General features: G+C 37.5%; 1 protein-coding gene across 1 annotated transcript in view; it reads right to left on the bottom strand.

The window, feature by feature from the left end:
• The window catches only part of NRXN1 (neurexin 1), a 1,230,870-nt gene that overhangs the window by 575,284 nt on the left and 634,070 nt on the right, over nucleotides 1-21,516 (bottom strand). The gene's annotated exons all lie outside the window — the stretch shown is intronic.

The following is a 21,516-nucleotide window of genomic DNA, read 5'->3' as shown; positions in this document are numbered from 1 at the left end:
GGTTCACTTGCCTCACCCTAGACTCCATTAAATTTACCAACAAAACAGTTGGCATAGCAGGATACACTGTACCCATAACTTGTTCCTTCTGCCACTAAGAAACACAGTTCTTTGTGGATATCAACTACTATTTATCCCACCAAGTTCTCTTCCTTTTAGTTTCTGTAGAGGAATTTATTCATATACTGCACTAGGGGAAAAAAACAATCCTTCTGGGTGACTCTCAGTGCTTCAAATAACCAAAACAACCTACTATATCAGGGGAGATAAAGAGTATTTCCAAGGAAAATAAATCTCATATTTTTGGCTCAAAATCAGGCAATAGTTGCAAGGGGGCAGCTGCAAAGGTATAACATTTTTCAACTTGAGAAAGCCAGTGAATGTCTCTGTGCATATACCTAAAAATGTACTAAGAGCTTCTGTCCTTCTCCCTCTTGAAGCACAGAAGGGATGAATGAGCACAGTGAAAGGAAAACAATTATAAGGAGGCTGTATCCACCCTCAAAAGGCAAGTAAGCAAAATTCTAAACTCTGAGATATCTGAGACCTACCTCTGTTATTATCTCACTGTACAAACCATTCTCTATTCCAGCATTTTTTCGAGCTCAGTTTTCACAATCAGGGGGTGGGTTGATCAGTGTGTGATACTCTAACTAGAATTTAAGCTTCCTGAGGGGAAAAACCATGATGCCTATTCACTTATCTTTATAAAAAATGGGAGAGAATCACTTCAATGTAGGTGGATGGGGATAACTGTCAACTCCAAGAAATGACATATGAAAGGACTTTCAAACCAAAGAAGCCAAAGGTGTGGCTTTGGAAAACGGAAAGGAAAATGGGCTTAAACAGGGTGAGGATAACTGTGGCAATCCTTCTATCATGAGACTGGCAAGAGGAGATTTCTTCAAGAGAAGGCCATACCGGAGTAGGAAAAGCCTTTATTCTTTGCCCACTCCTCCTCCTAACTGATTCCCCAAAAGACAGACCCAGGAAGCCAGCAATGACAACCTCAACTTCCTATTTCTTTTAAATCGATGTAAGGAAATCTTAGATAAATTTCAAGGTCTAGTTTAAGTTTTTCCTCATTTGTAAGACCTCTGGGATTTATATTATATCAGATCATGTTGGTCTTGATTATATACCATCTTGCATTCCTTAATGCAGCATATATGGTAACGTCACGTGAATTGGGAAAAAAAAAAGGTGCAACTTTATCAATACATATAGCTGCTAAAATATCTATCAAAATGATGGTTCAAATATTAAGTGATCAATGACTATGAGGTGAATGGTGCCTCCCAGAATCTATAACATAGAAACTGTGCAGTGCTACAGAGTAGCTGCTGTCGCAATGCTCTTTGGCCATTGTTACGTCACATTTTTGCCTTACATCTACAGAGGACAGTCAACTTCTTTCTTGCCTTTTGTTTTTATCTTTTGATGATTAGCACAATGTTAAGCCCATAGAAAACACTGAGTAAATACTTCCTGACTGCTGAATTGAAAGCTTCCCTTAAAAGAGAAGCCTAATTGTAGAAATACAGGTGATTTTGCTTTGCCTTTTATTTGTTCTATTTTTAAAAACTTTTTATTATATGTTGGGGTATAGTTGATTAACAACATTGTGATAGTTGCAGGTGACTAGCAAAGGGATTCTCTATTTTCAATGGTTCTACAAGTATGTGCTGTCTTTATAAATAGACAAAAATCTTTTAAACTTACCCAAAAGCTGGAACCGAATTACTTATTTTATGGCCAAGCCTACATGACTGTGCCTTGTCTAATTTGAGGAAAAATGCCCTGCACATTTATAAAAGTTAATACAATACTACATGATTCAGGGCATACAATGTCTTCATCCTCTCCTTAAAGAAAAAAGATCTCATTACTTTTAGGCTACATTTTAAATTTCCATGATAAGATTGGTAGTTGTTCTGCAACAAGCAGAATAGACAATCTTTCAAATATCCGTGCTAACAGGGTTGAATTCTTATATTCTGACTGCAGTTTATTTAAACCAAACAGACATTTTGGTATTTTTTCTGATCCTAGCACAAATGTAGAATGAAACTCTGTCTCGCGAAAGGTCAACCCAAACTCAAATCTAAATCTCAAAAAAGAATTGTATGGACATTCAGGATTTTCTTTGATTTTGTTTTGTAAAATAATCAGGAACATTAGTTGGTCTCCATTAAAAATGCATTTACCTAATATTCACTTTTGTGGGTGCTGGGAGATTAGTAGTGAAACTTAGAGACACAGTGAGCAGAGAATATTACAAAGTTCAGTTCAGTTCAGTCGCTCAGTCGTGTCTGACTCTTTGCCACCCCATGAATCGCAGCACGCCAACCTCCCTGTCCATCTTCAACTCCCGGAGTTCACCCAAACTCATGTCCATTGAGTTCGTGATGCCATCCAGCCATCTTATCCTCTGCCGTCCGCTTCTCCTCCTGCCCCCAATCCCTCCCAGCATCAGAGTCTTTTCCAATGAGTCAACTCTTCGCATGAGGTGGCCAAAGTACTGGAGTTTCAGCTTTAGCATCAGTCCTTCCAAAGAACACCCAGGACTGATCTCCTTTAGAATGGACTAGCTGGATCTCCTTGCAGTCCAAGGGACTCAAGAATCTTCTCCAACACCACAGTTCAAAAGCATCAAAGTTATAGATACTTAAAAAATTCTTTAAAAATCTATTCTCTATCGTGTGTACGGTTTTGTACACTGAAATAAGCACCCCACCACAAACACAAATGAAAGAGAACTTCACTAATTTCCACTCACCAATGCTGGTAGAAGCCCCCCATGGGTTATTAAATCTGAGAGATGTGTGAACAAACATGATAATAAGCAAGTAAAGTGTATCGTAAAATATACTGCATTCATTTATTGTGACAACCAGGGTGTAATTATACTAGGAAATGTACTGCACTTTAGTCAGTGAAAGCAATAAAATCTGAACACCAGGAGACCTTTCTCAAGTCTGTGCTTTTAAACTACTTTTGAGAAGAAGGTGAACTATCTAAAAATACTGGAGGAACGTTCACTTTTACAGATTACCAAAGCAGTTGGCCAGAGTCTTTTGTAGTCTAATAAATAAAACCTCATTGTTTTTTTCCTCATTACTTGTGGATATAGCACCAAAGAACATCCTCCTCCATTCTGTGCCATTATAAGGCCTAAATTTGTATGGATTACTTATGCAATTCATTCTCCCATTCTCCCTCCAATTAAGGCAGTAGAAAAAAAAAAAAAAGTGCATTGGAAGTGCCTCTACAAAACTGTAAGTAGAAAAGTAGGAGAAATTTTACAGAAATATAAGGAGACAAAGGGACCCCAGAGATGATAATGTTGTAAGATGTCGAGTAGGTGTCATGATTAAAGCATTAATGGAGGTCACTAGGAAAAGTGAAAGGAACATGCAATTTCAGATTAGGAAACCCAGGGCTTCCCAGAGTGAACTGCAATTTGGGAAAGTGTAGTTAATTGAATTTCATGACATTTTTTATGAAAATTAAAATGCATATCTTTTACTACCGTAATAGTTTTATTGCTACTGTGAGATTTATGTGCAGTGATATATCAAAGAGCATATGCAGCAATTCACTAAAGACCACAAGGGTGGATTACTACAGTTTTCTTTTGTGCTTTGGCAGCCGACAATCAAAATCATAATTACAGGTTTGGAGCCACCTGCCAACTAAATGAACAGAACCACGTGGTTCCACATAAAAGCAATTCTAACATTAAAAAACAAAATGAGTGTTAAACCAGAGGGGCCTTCAGGGACAGCCTAGGGAAAGCTAGGTATTTATTTTTTCCTAAGTACCAAATGACTAACTCTTATATTATCCCATTTACTGGCCCAGAAAGAAGTAGTGTCTGCCAAGACCTTTGTGATTGAACTAGACCATCCAATGAAATGTCTGCATTCTGAGTTTCTTGGGAGGGGGCTTGTGGATTCAGACCTCTTACAGGCAGGTTCACAGTAAATCCTAGGTTTTAGCGCTTATTCCTTCTAATGCATTGAAGCAGGAAGCAAGGATTAGCCAGCCTCACTTGGATCAAACTGTTGCCTTGGCATGCATTTCACGGGCTAAACCACTGGTGATTACCAAAAGTCAATGTGATGTAAAAATAGTGGTGTCAAGAAGGTGAATCTATACCAAATTCTTCAAATTAGGAATTCTGATTTACTAAACAAGTTACTCCACACACATGTAATATTTCTGTCTGAATTTCTCTAGATTTCATTTTCTATGAGAATTCTCTCAGTTCCTTAAGTGTACTTAGTCACTCCTTACTCTGCCCCAGTTACACACCTCTATTAGAGCAGTGCATCTCACACTTTAATGTGCACATGAATCACTCGGGATATTGTTAAATGCAGATTCTGATTCAGTAGGTGTGTCGGGGGAGGGGAGGTCTGTGAGTCTGCATCTCTAATGAGCTTGTAGGTGCTCTGGTCTTTAGACCACATTTTGAACGGAGAATATTAAAGGGAGACAAGATGGAAAAGTAGAACTTGAGCTCACCTCCTCTCACAAAAACATCAAAATCATAGCTAACTGCTAAACAACCACCGACAAGATAAATGTATTTAAAAAAAAAAAAATCTACATCCAAAGACAAAGAAGATGCCATAATGAGATGGCAGAAAGGGTGTTTTCATTATATAATCAAAACCCCTACCAACTGGTTGGGTGACCCACAAACTGGAAAATAATTATATTGCAGAGGTTTTCCTGTGGGAATGAGAGTGCTGAGCACCATGTCAGGCTCCCCTGCGTGGGAGTCTGGTATTAGGAGGAGGAGTTCCCAGAGCATTTGGTTTTGATGGCCAGCAGGGCCTGAGTGTAGGACTCCTAGGACCAGGGGAAACAAAGATTCCATCGTTGGAAGGTGCACCCAAGGCAAAGCCATAACTCCACAGAAGCCTGGGCCAGACCTACCTAAGGGTCTTAGAGAGTCTCCTGGGGAGGCGGAGGTCTGTGGCCCATTGCTGGAGCAAGGACAGTGGTGGTAGAGTCCCCAAGGAGTATTCCTCAGTGTGAACCCTCCCAGAGGTCACTATTTTGGCCCTGAGATCTGGCCCCATCCAACAGCCTACAGGCCAAAGTTCTGGGGCACCTTAGGCCAAACAACCAGTAGGGTGGAAACACAGCCCCACCCATCGACAGATAGGCTGCCTAAGTTGTCTTGAGCCAAAAGCTACCTCTGGACATGCCCTTTGACATGGCCCTGCCCACCAGAGGGACAAGATCCAGTTCCAACCACCAGTGGGCAGGCAGATACCGGCCCCTCCCACCAAAAAGCCTACATAAGACCCTGAACCAACCTTACAACCTGAGGTTAGACACCAGAAGCAAGAAGAACCACAATCCTGCAGCCTGCGGAATGGAGCCCACAAACACAGAAAGTTAGACAAAATGAGACAGCAGAGAAATATATTCAGATATATTCCTTCTTGTTCCAGAAGGAAGAACTAAGTGAAATGGAGACAGGCAATCTACCTGAAAATTAAATCAGAATAATGACACTAAAGATAATCCAAGATCTTGGAAAAAGAATTGAGGCAAAGACTGAGAAGATATAAGACATGTTTAACAAAGAGAAGATTTAAAGAACAAAGATAATACAATAACTGAAATGAAAATACACTAGAAGGAATCAATATCAGAATAAATGATTCAGAAGAATGAATAAGTATGCTGGAAGACAGATTGGTAGAAATCACTGTCATGGAACAAAATGAATAAAAAAGAAACAAAAACAATGAAGACAGTTTAAGAGAAACTCTGGGACAACATGAAACACACCAACATTTGCACTACAGGGGTCCAGAAGGAACAAACTATTAAAGCACTGCTTAAATTGTAATAATCTGTACACATACCAGTCATTTCCTCTTGTCTATGAGCTCCATGAAAACAAAGGTAAGGGGAGCATTGCAATAGATACCAATGTTGACCAGTTTGGAGTACAGTAAGTATCTTACTATACATTACCTGCAGTTCTCAAAACAACCCTGCAATGTGTGTTATCATGGTCTCATTTTACAGATAAAGAAGCCAAGTCTCAGATATATTAATCAACCTGATGATGGCAGACAGAATGCAATTCTGGGTATAATTGTCTCCAAAGTCTGTGATCTTTCCACTGTTCCCACAGCCTCCTTCTGTTCATTTCTGTATACACATAGTCTAATAGTGTACTTGATGCTGTAGAAAATGCTCTAAAGATGTGTTTGGTTCTGTGAATATTTTATCTGTAGATTCTGCTTTGCTCATATCATGTCCCTTGTATGGAATACCCTCCCTGCTTCTCTCTTAACTGATTGAGATCCACCTCACTTCTTCTTGGACTACTGCAAGCACTACTGTGCTTGCCCTCTCCTCTGAGTTCACAAATGCCAATTGTTTACACCATACAGTAAGTACTTAAATTACTAGTTATCTTATCAACAATGTGTTTTATTCATTGTGTAAATAGTTTTTGAGTAGGTACTAAGTGATGTGCATTGTTGTAAGCACTTGTGACAGGTCATGAAACAAAATACAATATTCCCTACTGCCCTAGGTCTTGGGAATCATTCTTCCAAGATGAAAACTCATTTGAGGACAGGGATCCAATCATTTCACTTTCCATATGTCTCAGTGTTTTGTACATAGCAAGTGAACAGTTAGTAATAGTCTAAGATTCAGATAACTTACCAGGCAAATATGTTCCTAATCTATGCTGCTGCTGCTGAGTCACTTCAGTCGTGTTTGACTCTGTGCGACCCCATAGACGGCAGCCCACCAGGCTCCCCAGTCCCTGGGATTCTCCAGGCAAGAACATTGGAGTGGGTTGCCATTTCCTTCTCCAATGCATGAAAGTGAAAAGTGAAAGTGAAGCTGCTCAGTCGTGTCCGACCCTCAGCAACCCCATGGATTGCAGCCTTCCAGGCTCCTCCATCCATGGGGTTTTCCAGGCAAGAGTACTAGAGTGGGGATAGGAGAGTCTTAAGCCCAAGGCCCTCTGTTTTTGTACAAGTGACATTTGGAAGGGGTAACGATGCTTTCACAGTTTCTTATTTCCCACTGGCAGTGTTTCAGGCCAGAAGTAGAGGTATTAAAGTCTCCTACCCAGTACATGTATCAGCTGGAGAAACAGAATTCACTAAAATTAAATCATAGCAGTTTTCAGTAAAAAGAAAGTATCTTTTTAGAAATATAGAAAGTGCAGGCAGAAGAGGCAACTCCATGAAAGGTCATCTCCACTGTTGAAGATGATGCCCTTCCTCCTTACACATTAAAACCCAAGACCAGAAACCTACTATTAAAAACTAGGAAAAATCACATGCTTATCATTTCATAAATGTTTTTAACAAATGTTTTAAATATTTAACTTAAATAGAGAAAACGTAACTTCCTGGATTATTCAGAATGTTCTGTATTCTACAATATTTCATAAGCATCATTTTTTAAAGTCTGTTCATTCACTGAAGGTATACAAAGCTTTTCTCTTTAAAGCTGTGGACTTCATAAAATCTCATTAGGCATGCTGGTCACATGTATTAATATATATCAGTATAGGATTTTGGCCTGAAGATGAGTGACTTAAATGAGAAAATAAGACTAAATTTGCTCTGTATCAATTCTTTCTCATATTTACAACTATCTATATTGAGAAAATTTGTATATATGAATTCATTTAGCATGTGTTCTAAAATATTTAAAATGAAAATAAAGAAAGCATGTGAATCTCAATTTGACTACTTTATTCAATATTAAGAGACTACATGATGCCATCTATGGATGCAGACCATGGAAATTTAAGTGAGACAAGATTCTTGATCTTATTAATATGTGAATGTTAATAAGGAGAATACTTCTTTACATTAGATAAAACTTTTATAAAATAGCTGTCATAATTCTTATTATGAGAGAATGGTAGGAGAATAAAAATTTTAAAAACCCAGTACATAGTAAATGTTCAATAAGTTGCTGTATTCTGATCATATTAATAATTATACATCCCTAATCACTTGGGTTTTTTTAACCACTAAAAACAATTGAAGTACTATAAATAATTACATTTAGTGTTTAGCTAAGCAAGTACACAGGCATGACCCTGAATCAGTAAAAAATTTTCAATTTAAAACAAAGTTGATAAAATAGATATCTAAAAGAATTTATAAATAAATAGCTATACAAACATGAAAGAAACAAATAGCAGATGACTTTGCCTTGTGTTTCAGGATTAATTCAAAGTTTCCTTTTTCAAAGAGGAAGACATCCCATTAATCAGATTTTTTTCCCTAAGTTCTTCTTTTTTATAGGACTTGGCAGGAAAGGTCTTTGGCTAAAATATAGCTTAAGATTAGTGTTGTGTGACTGAGCTGTAGGCTGCGTCCTAGAAGAGCCTTAAACATGAGTAAAAATAGGTCTGAGGGTTGGGAAAAGAGAAAGAATATAGTGATAATGAATCACAAACTCTTGGAGCTCTAGGGACCTTAAAGATCAGGCAAACCTAATCTCTTATTTTATAACGGGGAAATTGAGGCCCACAAACTCAAGGGACTTGTTCAAGGTCATATACTGGAATCTTGATGGAATGGCCCACATATAAATCATTCTTTGTGAGTGAAGATAAAAAAGAAAAATGTAGATCTTACTAGATACGAGATCTTTGTTAATGAGAAGGGCAATCATATCTGGGGTACTGAGTTGGGATCACATTTATGAGCAAGTGGAAAAGATAGGTAAAGATGTGGAACATTTCAGGCAATGAAAAAGGATGCTATGTGAAGAATATACTATCTCATATGAATGGCATATTTGACAATGATTTTCTTGACTCAACTTTCTTTTAGGCTAAAATATGTATGCAGATAAGAATAATTTTATAGGTTCTAGCCCAAACAAATTATCAGAGTATTACTCTGAAAAACCATAAAGACTATTAATAGAAGGATATGCACTTGGATTTAGTCATTTTTCTCATATTGAAAGGAAAATTTTGATTTGAACTTGATTTTTCATAGCATGATAGTGTGAATGGGAACTTTTCAAACATTTTTTAAGATTGCCAGCCCAATGAAGATGTTAATAATAAAAATGAAAATTTGTTATTTTTTTCAAATTACCATGAAAGAAATATCTAAGATGGTATTGAAATCACCTCTTAAATCTAGTCATGACGCTTTACTTATGAAAATTCTTCAGGCAAACTTCCTCCATTCTGTTAAAGTTTTTGTTATATGGAAAGTATAGAACCAACAAGATGAATTTATAGATCATCTGGTCTAGCAGTTCTCAGATTTTGGGTGTATCAGAATTACCTGGAGGCTCTTATGATACAGATTTCATATAGCTCCATCCCACAGTTTCTAATTCAGGAGGTCTGGAATGTAGGAATATTTATTTCTAACAAATTCACAGGTTGTGTTGACAATGTTGGTCCAAGAAACACATTTTGGGAACCACTGATTTAGTCCAGCCTGCTCATTTTACAACCTTCTTTTTTATTTTGGTAGACACATTCTAGTATTCTTGGAATTTATTTTTTTATACCCTTTCTCCACCTCTCCAACAACTAAGCAGGTTCTGTTTCTGAGGCTGTCACTATGGACTTGTGTGGTTTACAAAGACTGGGAGGTAGAAAATGTTGATTATCCTATTAAGCTGATATTAGGTAAATTCTCCTAAAATACTGAACCAGAGCAAGAAAGCCAAGTTACTCTTTTGTGCCTGGTATAGTTGTATCACACAAATGTTATCTTCATCATATTTAATATGAAAAGAAAAAGAGAACATTTTGAATCCCATCTATATAACATCACATGGGGACTGGACTCTTCCAGAACTGTTGCAAAAGCAACATTTAGAGAATTCTTCAAGGACACTGGTGGACTCACTAAGTCAGGGCACATGAGTGATATGTTATTATAGGAAAAATAGTATCATTTTCCTCACAGAGAGCTTATGTTATTGCTGGGAAAATGCTCCAATATTGCAAAATCGTAAAGTTGAGCTAGAAAAGATCAAACAAGCAATGTAGCATTTCATAATGATGTGATTATTCCTGCAGGTATCAGCTAATTAGTGAGAAAAAATAAAATTGAACAAAAAATTCTTGAAACAACTAAAGGTCTCAAAATGTGTTAGATTTAATGTGATAATACACCAATCAGGACATCAGCAAAATTTGAAGAAAATAGAAAGTGATGCTTTTAAATCCATCCTCCATGGTATCTGTACACACACACACACACACACACACACACACACTTACCCACATCCCCCTAGACAGACAGACAGACAGACACATCTTTACTCAAAGCACTTTCTTTCTGGCTATGTAAGGCTCTAATTCCACATTAGAGTGGAATTAGAGTCTCTAATATTAGGAATAAAGATAATGAAAAATGTATTTACCCCTGCCAGATATTATATGATATGTACATATGTATTTTTAAAGAAACCTTTAGGGATGGGCACACACATCAGTTAACTTGTAAATTACAGACTTTGGGTGATTATGATGTGTCTAGGTCCATTAATTGTAATCAGCGTACCACTCTGGTGAGGGCTGTTGGTAATGGGGGAAGTGATACCTGTGTGGGGACGGGGAACACAGGAAATCTCTGTACTTTCCTCTTAATTTGCTGTGAACCTAAAACGTCCCTAAGAAAATAGTCTTTAAAAAATCAGGTAACTAATGGAGGCCTCAAGAAACCAAGCTTCAAGCATTTCAGAACATTTACTGTGAGAAATAATACCAGAAAGAGAATAATGGGATGAGAAATAGAGCTGGGAAATAAAGGCATAGACACATAAAAAGATATCTGGTAGACAGTAACTGGAGACTCAAAAGCTGATAAGTCACCTGCTAAGTGAAGACTGTCCTACTCTGGATAAACTTGATGTGTGCTGGCTCACTCTGATGGGCTGAATTTTCTTAGGCATAGTGGAAGTTGAGGAGGTGGGCAGTCTGAGGGGGGACTCGTTCAGTGAAGGTGAACACACAGAGAATGGTCAGTGACTACGCTGTGTGTCTATACATGTTGGTATCAAAGAGTTGGCTTCTGAGCATATGAGGCACCTGTACAGTTGTGTTTGTTGAGCAAGACTATGGAGAACCTTAAAGGTTGAGTGAAAGACTACAAGAATGCTAGGGAAGTGAATGTCAACAAAACCTACTAACAACATAAGCAAAGGAGATGTTGGAGTGATGGAGACAGCATTTTCCCAGTGACCTTAAAACCATAAACAATACCTTGCACTGAAGTCCTACTCCATTTGGTTTTACATCAATACGGGTTTCAGGGACTCAGTGTTTATATATACATATATCATCACCATAATCACATACCTTGCGGGCATTGGATTCCAGAAGCAAGACTGCTTTCACAACTCAGACAGCAGCCTCTCAGACTGTTCTCCATAGATCAATTTTAGTTTCATGGGATTTAATTTTAAGAACCTTAGGTTTTCATCTTTCGCACTTCAACAACACTGAAAAAAGGCTTCCAAATTCTGATTTACAGAATTATTGTCACTGTCAATAAAAGGAATGTGCCTGACACACCAAAATCCAGTTTAATTACTTCTGTGATGTCTCCTGCGGCTGAGAGGAAATGATATTTCTTTGACACTGTTCTGTTTTTAATTTAGTAAGATGGAGCACTTGCCCTGAATAGGACCTTGGAGAACAGATTTGTGATGGATGCCATGGAAGATGGACCCCACAGTTTCAGAACACAGCTTTACTCTGAGGGTGTGATGACTTCATGAATCCAGATTCTTCATTCTGGACTCCTTCGTGGGCATTTGAGGGATCATCAAGGATTTGACATAGAAACACAGCTAGGATATTTATGCATCAAGTCATGACCCGGATAAGTTTTGCAATCATATTCAAAGGCTTGCTTTTAGCCAGCACTGTTCCCAATGTCAGTGTTGTCCTGAGCTGCTGGAATCCAGATGAGACCTTGAAAGGTTCCCAACAGGAGATGCCAAATATTAAAATACACCCTGCACCATTTGAGTGAGGAAACCCAGCAAAATGCATTCTTTATTTTCCGCTACATACTCCATCTGTTTCTCTCCCTAAAGGGTCATATGTTATACATTTATAAGAAGCATTCACACCTACGTAAACAGTTTCCACTGTTCTCTGACAAACACAGCCTCCTCCCTGTTCACGACCCATTTTTTTTTTTAAACATCCTTCTACATCCATCCACTCATCCTTTTATGAAACTTGTTTCATTCTGAAATCATTTCAAGTTAAGAAACGCCTTTGTACCTTCCTATCTACCAAATCCTGGGGAGATTAAGCCTCAGGCTCTACAGGTCATTTTCTGAGAGATGTGAATCTAGATCATTAGGGTCATTAAAATCATATACTCCATAATACCGAGAGCCTGAAACCACCTTTGTACTTTATGCTGCTGGAGAATGCTACCAGAGAAGTAACGATGTATAAGAGCACCGAGCTACAGAGCAGACCATAATTCCTCCCCATAAAAGGTCCCTACACATTTTAATTGCCACAGTAAATCTCATTAAAGAAACAGAATACTTTGTTTCGGGAAGGAAAAAGGATTGCTGGACTAGGTGTATTGTCTTCATGGTAATATTTTTTCCCTACAACTAAAATTATTCGTTAAAGCAAGCACAACATTATTTTTATCATGACCTTTCTTTGCACACTTCCTCAGAATCTTTCTTTCTCTTTCCTACAAATACAAGCAGGCTTTGATCTTGACTACTAATCCTGTAAGCACTTTCCATGGTTTGGGCTTCATGCATTCTCTCATGTCATACCTGTGAATCATTCAAAGACCTTAAAAGACTACACCGCTAACCTCTGACTTCATTTTTTTTTTCCTCCTTTCCACCTTAACACCACATAAAGAGAAACCTGAGATGTAATCATCATCATCAAACACTTGATACCTATGCAGTGATCAACACAATTCTGAATTTTTGCTCCTCCTTTCCCATAATATACGTTGTGACTCTGAGTCAAAGAAAATAAGCTTGGGAAGTATTTTGCCTGACTTCACTATCAAGTATTAAATTATTATTTTTGAGAAACCCAGGCTGTCACGGAAACATCACAGAAAATTCCCATCTCTATTTCATAATCAGTATCTTTTTATAACAGAACTGAAAGTTAATGACAGTAGGCTTTAAACAGCTATGAATTTTTAACTTGTCTTTGGAAGCAGAAGTGAGAAGTTAAGGAGAAGAACATGTTTCATGCAACACAATGCTTAACATTATATGTAAGAATCAAGAGTCAGATGAGGTTGGGAAAAAAAAATTTACAATGTTAAGTATCAGTCATTACCAACTTCTCTGGGGAATTTTGCATCTGGGGAATTTCAGAATCTATCCCTTTCTGGGGAGAATTGTAGGTGCAGGTAAGAATATGAGCTTGAAGTTAGACAAACTTACATTCAAATTTTCTCTGTGAAAATTACTAGCCAAGGGAGGGAGGATAAAAACATCCTGTTAGAATTTATTCAGGAAAGACAAATTGGGTGGCAGGGGAGGCAAAGTCCTCCTTTCCTACCCTTTACCCCTTTTTATCCCCATGAGAAACAGTTTCCCTCTGTAATCAGGGTAATCTGCATTTTTGAGCTCTGATAGGTATCCATGAATGTGTTGGCAAAGAAAAGTCTTTCTCATATGCAGAGGCTGGCGTTACGTGGGCAGGGCCACCCATAACCCAAGCGACCAGAGACAGCAACATACGCGGGACTTGGGGAGGTAGTGGAGCTGCTAGGACAAGTGTCAAAGATTGTGCTAGCCTGCGTGTTAAGCAAAGGAAGCTGTGTTTTGTTTAAGAAGATTTGAAAAATGGGGGCTGATGTTACTCTGGAGACCTGTTATCAACATGGTTTGCACGCAGCCCCCTGACCCCAGCTGCAGAGCCATGCCACAATTGTGGGGACCTCTCACACTGGGCTAGAGCTCAAGGTGTCTACCACCACATTACACTTTAGGATTTCTTTATTAACTATTTAATAATGCCATACATTTTTATAAGGTTAGATTGTTTGTTTGAAAGCATCTGTTTACATTCCATATTCCAATAAAATTGTATTGGTATTGGTAGCAAAAAAAAAAAAAGAAAATTACTAGCCATTTTAGCATAAAGAAGATATTTAAACTGCCAAAGCCTAGATAGCCTCACTTATAAAGTGAAAATAATATCTTGTGAATATTGAAAAGACAAGGCTTATAATATATAAATAATATGCATATGCTACTTATTATGTGATTCACATTAAAATATCTTGGTGTGATCCACATAAAAATATTTTGTAGTTCTTCTTAGGCACTTAGATATATTCATAAGAACAAACTACATAAACAACTTATGCCTGATCCAACCACTTCCTTCCAAATTCAGTGACAATTTTATTCATTTTTTTAATCAAATATCTACTTCACAAGTTCAGTTCAGTTCAGTCACTCAGTTGTGTCCGACTCTTTGTGAACCCATGGACTACAGCATGCCAGGCCTCCCTGTCTATCACTAACTCCCAGAGTTCACTCAAACTCATGTCCATTGAATCAGTGATCCATATCCAACCATATCATCCTCTGTCTTCCCCTTCTCCTCCCGCCTTCAATCTTTCCCAGCATCAGGGTCTTTTCCAATGACTCAGCTTATTCTTTTTAATCTTATACTCCTTTTAAAAGTTACCTACATGAACACATGTATACCTGTGGTGGATTCATTTCGATATTTGGCAAAACCAATACAATATTGTAAAGTTTAAAAATAAAATAAAATTAAAAAAATATTAACTAGAAAAAAAAAAAGTTACCTACAATAATCAGATTCCATAAAGTTGGAAAATTATCTAACATTTTACTCTCGTCACAGACTTTCTTGGTTAGTAAATAAGTATTAAACTATTCATTGTTTATAATTATTTGGTATCTACAGGTTTATGAGAATTTGCCATGATAAATCTTTGGTTTGTTCACAAGGGTTTTTAGTGCATCAATTCTGAGGAAGCAAAATCCAAAGTAAAACCCAAAGAAATTAAGTTTGAAATGAGCACCTCAGATTCAAGCAGTCTCCCACCCGAGCCTAGATTCTGCACCCACTGTGTTGCCTGAGCCAAATGCACTCACACAAAAAGAAAATTATTCAGACAAAGACTAGGGTCACAGAATTCTCTGAAATAGCACCGAGTGAGAACCCAAATCACATAAACCCTTAAGGATAGTTAACAAAGGTGACTGGTGAAAACTTCCCTCCATGAGGCGGAGATCCAGTGGGTCCTGGTGGGACATGACAGTATTACCACATCAAAGGCCACCTTTGCATTTATAGAAGGCCTGTGATGGAGAGCATCCATGTAAGAGCCAAATCAAGGTCCACAAAGTCAGATTTTAAAGCAAGCCAGAAAATTTAGAGAGTACTAGCAGAGGTAACAGGCCTCCCGGATCGTTCGGTTGGTAAATAATTCACCTGCAATGAGGGAGACCTGGCTTTGATCCCTGCATTAGGAAGATCCCCTGGAGAAGGGAAAGGCTACCCACTCTAGTATTCTGGCCTGGAGAATTCCATGGACTCATGGGGTCGCAAAGAGTCAGACACAACTGAGTGACTTTTACTTTCATTTCACCTTCAGCGGAGGTAAAAAACAAACAAACCAAAAACAACAACAACAACAATTAGACCTTCTTTTTTGACTTCTGGGGCCAAATTGGCACCAGTTACACAGAGCAAAAAGTCTGCTTAGAATCATGGATCATTCAGCTGCTGAAAAATATAGGGAATTAATCTGGGTAATTTAAATACAGAAATAGTCTACACTCTACTGTTTGGGGCTTTTCTTCCCACTTAAATTTTCTTATATAGATACAACTTAAAACTGTCATTTGATCACCCAATTGCAATATGAAGAGAGACTAATGCTTCTTTTTATGCATTTACTTTTATGATGTCTATTACCAACCAGAAGAACAAAGATAAATTTATATAAAATAGCAGAAGATAGCACTTCTACTATATAATACATTTCTCTATCATACATTATGCTTCCTATTCTGTCTTTTATTGCATTTTCTGACTCAGTATGAACAATATTTTAATCCTTTATGGTTTAACCTAATACAGGTCTGGCACTAGATAGTTTTTCTAAAGCATTATAGTAAATATTACTTATGAATTGCTTTCAACAAGTTCTGGGCTGCCATTTATTACAGAAATGCTTGAATGATTCAAGGTTAATAAGATTCATCATACTCACAATGAGGATCTGGTTGTGGACACAGCTAATTGCTAAATTTTATTCAGCCATAAATGGCATCAGTAGCAAATCAGCTCACAGCTGAATACTACTGGCAGCTTTACATGGGAGAGAAATAATGTCACTTTGATTCAAGTTATTTTTATGTATGTTATGATTCATTTACAGTAGTTCTGATATTGATGCTCAGATACTGGGTATTAGATTTTCTTTTCAAAGAACAAAAGAAGGTGAGAAACAAATCTGAAGATATTTTAAAATGTCATGGTAACAAGTCACAGACAAATGTTTTTCATTCTTATCTTTCAATGAACAATTCTAATTCTCATACAATAGATACAACAAATTCCTATCAGAAAGATTTTCTTTTGGCAAAGTTTAGAACTCTGAAAATAGTCTTTTAATGGCAGTGCCCACACCTTCCTAGCACCAAAATAACAGCACTATGATGTATTAATCCCTCATGGTAACAGGCACCATTGAAGCTGAACTGTAATTTGGCACACAACATTTCTATACTAATGTAATGTGACAGTGTTATTATGTTCACTATTTTCCGTGTGATCATAGCCATATTCATCTTCCCCAATCTGACATTAAATTAGCTGGTGTGGTTACATTCTATTCTGAACCACAGGGAAGATACAGAAAAGGATTATTGTAGCACAGTGGTCTGATGATGGTGTGGATGTGCACGCAAGCACGGATAGGTGATATGCAGATTTAATGCAGTGAATGTAAACTCTTAACACGCATCTGGCATGCAGCATGCACTCAGAGAGCAGTTACATCCAAGAGAAAGTTCACAAACATAAGTGATAAGTGCAAAAAACAGTTGCTCTAAGATTTCAGAAGAGGGAAAGCAGACCCAGCTCAGAGGACCTAGAAGTTTTCATGAAATGAAACAGTTTAGGTAAAGATTAAAAAATGAAATTACATTTCTTCAAGCAGATATAGTGAAAGGAATGCATTTTAGGTAGAATGGGTACATTCCCTAGGAGGAGAAACTAGCATAAGCAATGGTGAAGAAATGGGAAAAATGAAATGTTGCTCAAAACTGTGGGTTAACTGGCAGTACCATGCCATATGGACAAGGCTTTTTTCAATAGATAAGAATAAAAAATGAAACCTACGGTCAGACCATGGAGGTTCGTGAACTCCAAACTGGTGAATTTGGAGAGAGTACCATCAGCCACTGAGGACATACTAGAAATCCTTACAGAAAATTCACGCATCTAGTCAACATTGATTTAGTGAGTTACTACTATCACCAGTACATGTAACATGTAACATGCACATAGGTGCAAAACACTGGGCTGAGCACACCTCCCGCCCCAAAAAGAATTACTGTTCCTGGGAGATAAGACCAAATATAAGTCACTATAAGGTAGGAAATGATGGCTAATAAAATAGCATAAACAAAACTCTATAGAGGTCAAAGGGGGGAAAGCATTTTCTCTTTTAGGAGAGTCAGAAAGAGCTGGCGATATTTAAACTAGGGAGAACAGGAACAAAGAACAAAACTGGAGGCATAGGATGGACTGGATGAGGGAGGGATGAGAAGGGGGAAACTCAACCAGATATTGCTACAATGAGCCAGAAAAATTATATTGGGGAGAAAGAGGAGAGTGAAAAAGTTGGCTTAAAGCTCAACATTCAGAAAACGAAGATCATGGCATCTGGTCCCATCACTTCATGGGAAATAGATGGGGAAACAGTGGAAACAGTGGCAGACTTTATTTTTCTGGGCTCCAAAATCACTGCAGATGGTGACTGCAGCCATGAAATTAAAAGACGCTTACTCCTTGGAAGGAAAATTATGACCAACCTACATAGCATATTGAAAAGCAGAGACTACTTTGCCTACAAAGGTCCGTCTAGTCAAGGCTATGGTTTTTCCAGTGGTCATGTATGGATGTGAGAGTTGGATTGTGAAGAAAGCTGAGTGCCGAAGAATTGATGCTTTTGAACTGTGGTGTTGGAGAAGACTCTTCAGAGTCCCTTGGACTGCAAGGAGATCCAACCAGTCCATCCTAAAGGAGATCAGCCCTGGGATTTCTTTGGAAGGAATGATGCTAAAGCTGAAACTCCAGTACTTAGCCACCTCATGCGAAGAGTTGACTCATTGGAAAAGACTCTGATGCTGGGAGGGATTGAGGGCAGGAGGAGAAGGGGACGACAGAGGATGAGATGGCTGGATGGCATCACTGACTTGATGGACGTGAGTCTGAGTGAACTCTGGGAATTGGTGATGGACAGGGAAGCTGAGTGTGCTGCAAATTCATGGGGTCACAAAGAGTCGGACACGACTGAGTGACTGAACTGAACTGAAAATATGGTATAGATATGGAAGAATTAAGGAGTACATGCAGCACCCTACACACATGCACAAACACATACACCCTCAGAGCAATTATTTTTGTCAATTGAGTAGGTTATTTGATGGCAACTTTCCAGCAAAGATAGGGCTTCACAAACACTTTTCTTTAAAAATAGCCTTTGGCACCACTTAGCCTAAGTACCACTTTTTTTGAAAGATTCCTTTAACTTCATTAATTAGTATGATTTATCCAAGATTACACTTACAAGGGAAAAAAGTATTCCCATCATCCCATTGTTAATTATGTCTCCAGGCTAACATAAATAAATTTTTCTAGTTACTCTAACTCTATGAAACTTATCAGAGAGCTGACATTTGTAAGGTCTGTGGGGGATTGGAGTGGGGGAATCTCATTTGCAATGTGCTGTGTTCTTTCTCTCTCCTTAAAAAATAGTTTTCTTTCCATTTTCCATTCTTTTTTTAATTTGTTTGTTTTCCACGCAGTTGACAGCTACAGTCACAGAAATTAAGGATAAATATCTAAACTGGAGAAGAAAATTTCATTAAGAAACAAAATGTCATATTTTGCTTTATTTAAAAATTAAAAGTCATCCTCTATACAGAAAAGGAGCTTGTTAAAATGGAATCACACTTGGCTTATGTGTACAACTTAAAGAAAAGCAGTGAGATGCAGAGATAAGGTTTATTTTGATCAGTTTAAAGAGTGAAGAAACTGCGACATACCACATTTGTTGCTTGTTAACTGCATGTCTTCAGGATAACTGTCACTAATGTATAATAGTGACAACTTCTACAAATAGATATGAAAATAAGATTTGCTTTTAAATATTGATCTGTACCCACATAACCTCACCACCAAAACACCAATGTATAAACCAGGAAAACTATTTCACATTCCCAGAAAACCCACAAAGAGGTAATGATTTAATCAAAATGCATGTATTCTGAGAGCCCTCCAAAGTCATTTTAATGCTGATTTGTGCAAAAGGCATATCAGGAGACCTATTTATTGAATGACAGTTACCTTATTTACAAGAAAATAACAAATAGCCTTATCATTGTCATCACCACTACTATCACCCAAGAGCAGCATTCAAATAATTTTCTGTAAAAAATGACCTGAAGACAGCATGATACTTAAGGAAGGATCTCGATATTCCTTTAGGAAATGTCTAGTAAATACACTGGAGACAGAAATGGCAACCCACTTCATTATTCTTGCCTGGGAAATTCCATGGACAGAGAAGCCTGGCAGACTACAGTTCATGGTGTTTCAAAGAGTCAGACACGGCTGAGTGACTAACAACAGCAACAACTAGCAGATAAACAGAGAAAATTAAATTCTTTATACTTAACTCATATACGAGGATACACAATCTGACACAACCGAGAGACAACCATTGTGTAAAACATGGAAACTAAGCACAAAATTTGGCAGATAAATTCTTTGGCAAAATGCAAAATGGTTCCATGAAAAAAAAAAAAAAAGCACTCAGCTACATGTGTCAGGATCATATTTAGTGTTTTTAAACCATCATAATGAAATCACAGCAAATTATCAGTCTTCTGTTTGTCCTTGAAAGTAAGCTGGTTTTATTTTCTCTGGGGCAGGAGCAACTGAAAGAAGTTACTGTTCTATTTATATCCAAACATGTGTTTATTAAAAGGATACATAGATTCTTTGATTTGCTTTACTCTAGGTACATATAAGTAATTATTGAGTCTTTACATAAGGTTATTTATATAACTCCAAATGTGGCTTAATGTTTGTAGGAGTGATTTGATTTTTTGAAATACAGTGTTTGCAAATGTGTAATGGTTAGTATATATGCCTGTGGCTTCAGGTTTCTTGTAATTCTTGTAATTGAAGGGGTCACTGGTAGGATGAAGACTAAATAGTTCTCCTGTTGTGGTGTGATCTTTACATGCCTCCTCCAAGTACTGTTTACTTTGTATTAGTCGCTTGTTCTTCCTATATTCACTGTCAGATAGGAGATGTAAAAATGGCTAGGAAATTGTGCTATACTGCTGGGCTACAACAACTCAGTTCAATAACATATTTTAGTTTGACTCCATCTTCAACACATACACATATCTACTGACATGAACAGTCTCAAATATATAAAGGTCAAAATGAACAGACTCTAGTCTTTCTTTAAATCCATACTCAAACTCAGCTTTAACTTGGAAGCCCAAACCTTCAATCATCTCACCTGCTCTCCCATCATCCCATCCTAGAGCTTTTCTTAAATGTAGTAGCATTTACAACATAAGTATGGAACTCTATTTTACAACAGAAGGCTTTGTCAGATATATTTTCTCAATAGAGCAGAATGCCATGATTTGTAGGAAACCCTTTTATCATATTGATGAAGTACTGTAAAGCAGTACTTATTGGAAAGTTAAGAAGCAGAACTTCATCTCATACGCCAGTTAGTTTGGTCTCAAAATTCAGACTGCTATCACATAAATTAGGCTTTCACAGATATTCCATAATATATTGTGAATGCTGTGTTTCTTTACCATGCTTATATTGTGAGACTGAAGGGGAAACAACACAAACACAAGTGGCTAAAATATAAGGGAGAATAATTGAAGGACAAAGTTTAAACATCTGTCTGTTAACTTAGATAGTGTGGGCTTGAAAAGATGTAGAGAGAGAAAAAAATAACAAGACCTGTTAATTCACTAAAATTCCAGCTCTCAAGATATAATCTTATGAAATTAAATATTACTTAATAGAAACCAACATGAAGGCTCTTTCAAAAATTAGGGAAGAAGTGTCATATAAAACAAAGGAAAAATTATTTTCAACAGGGTATTCACTAGCAGTTCAAAAAATTCCAACAAAGAGTCAAAGACCAAAGGATCAACCATTATCACAGATTTTGGCGAATGGCATCCTTGATC

The sequence above is a fragment of the Bos mutus genome, chromosome 11, assembly GCF_027580195.1.
Source record: "Bos mutus isolate GX-2022 chromosome 11, NWIPB_WYAK_1.1, whole genome shotgun sequence".
In the NCBI taxonomy this organism is placed as follows: domain Eukaryota; kingdom Metazoa; phylum Chordata; class Mammalia; order Artiodactyla; family Bovidae; genus Bos; species Bos mutus.
The sequence above is the reverse complement of the archived record's forward strand: the minus strand, read 5'-3'. Positions and strand labels throughout refer to the sequence as shown.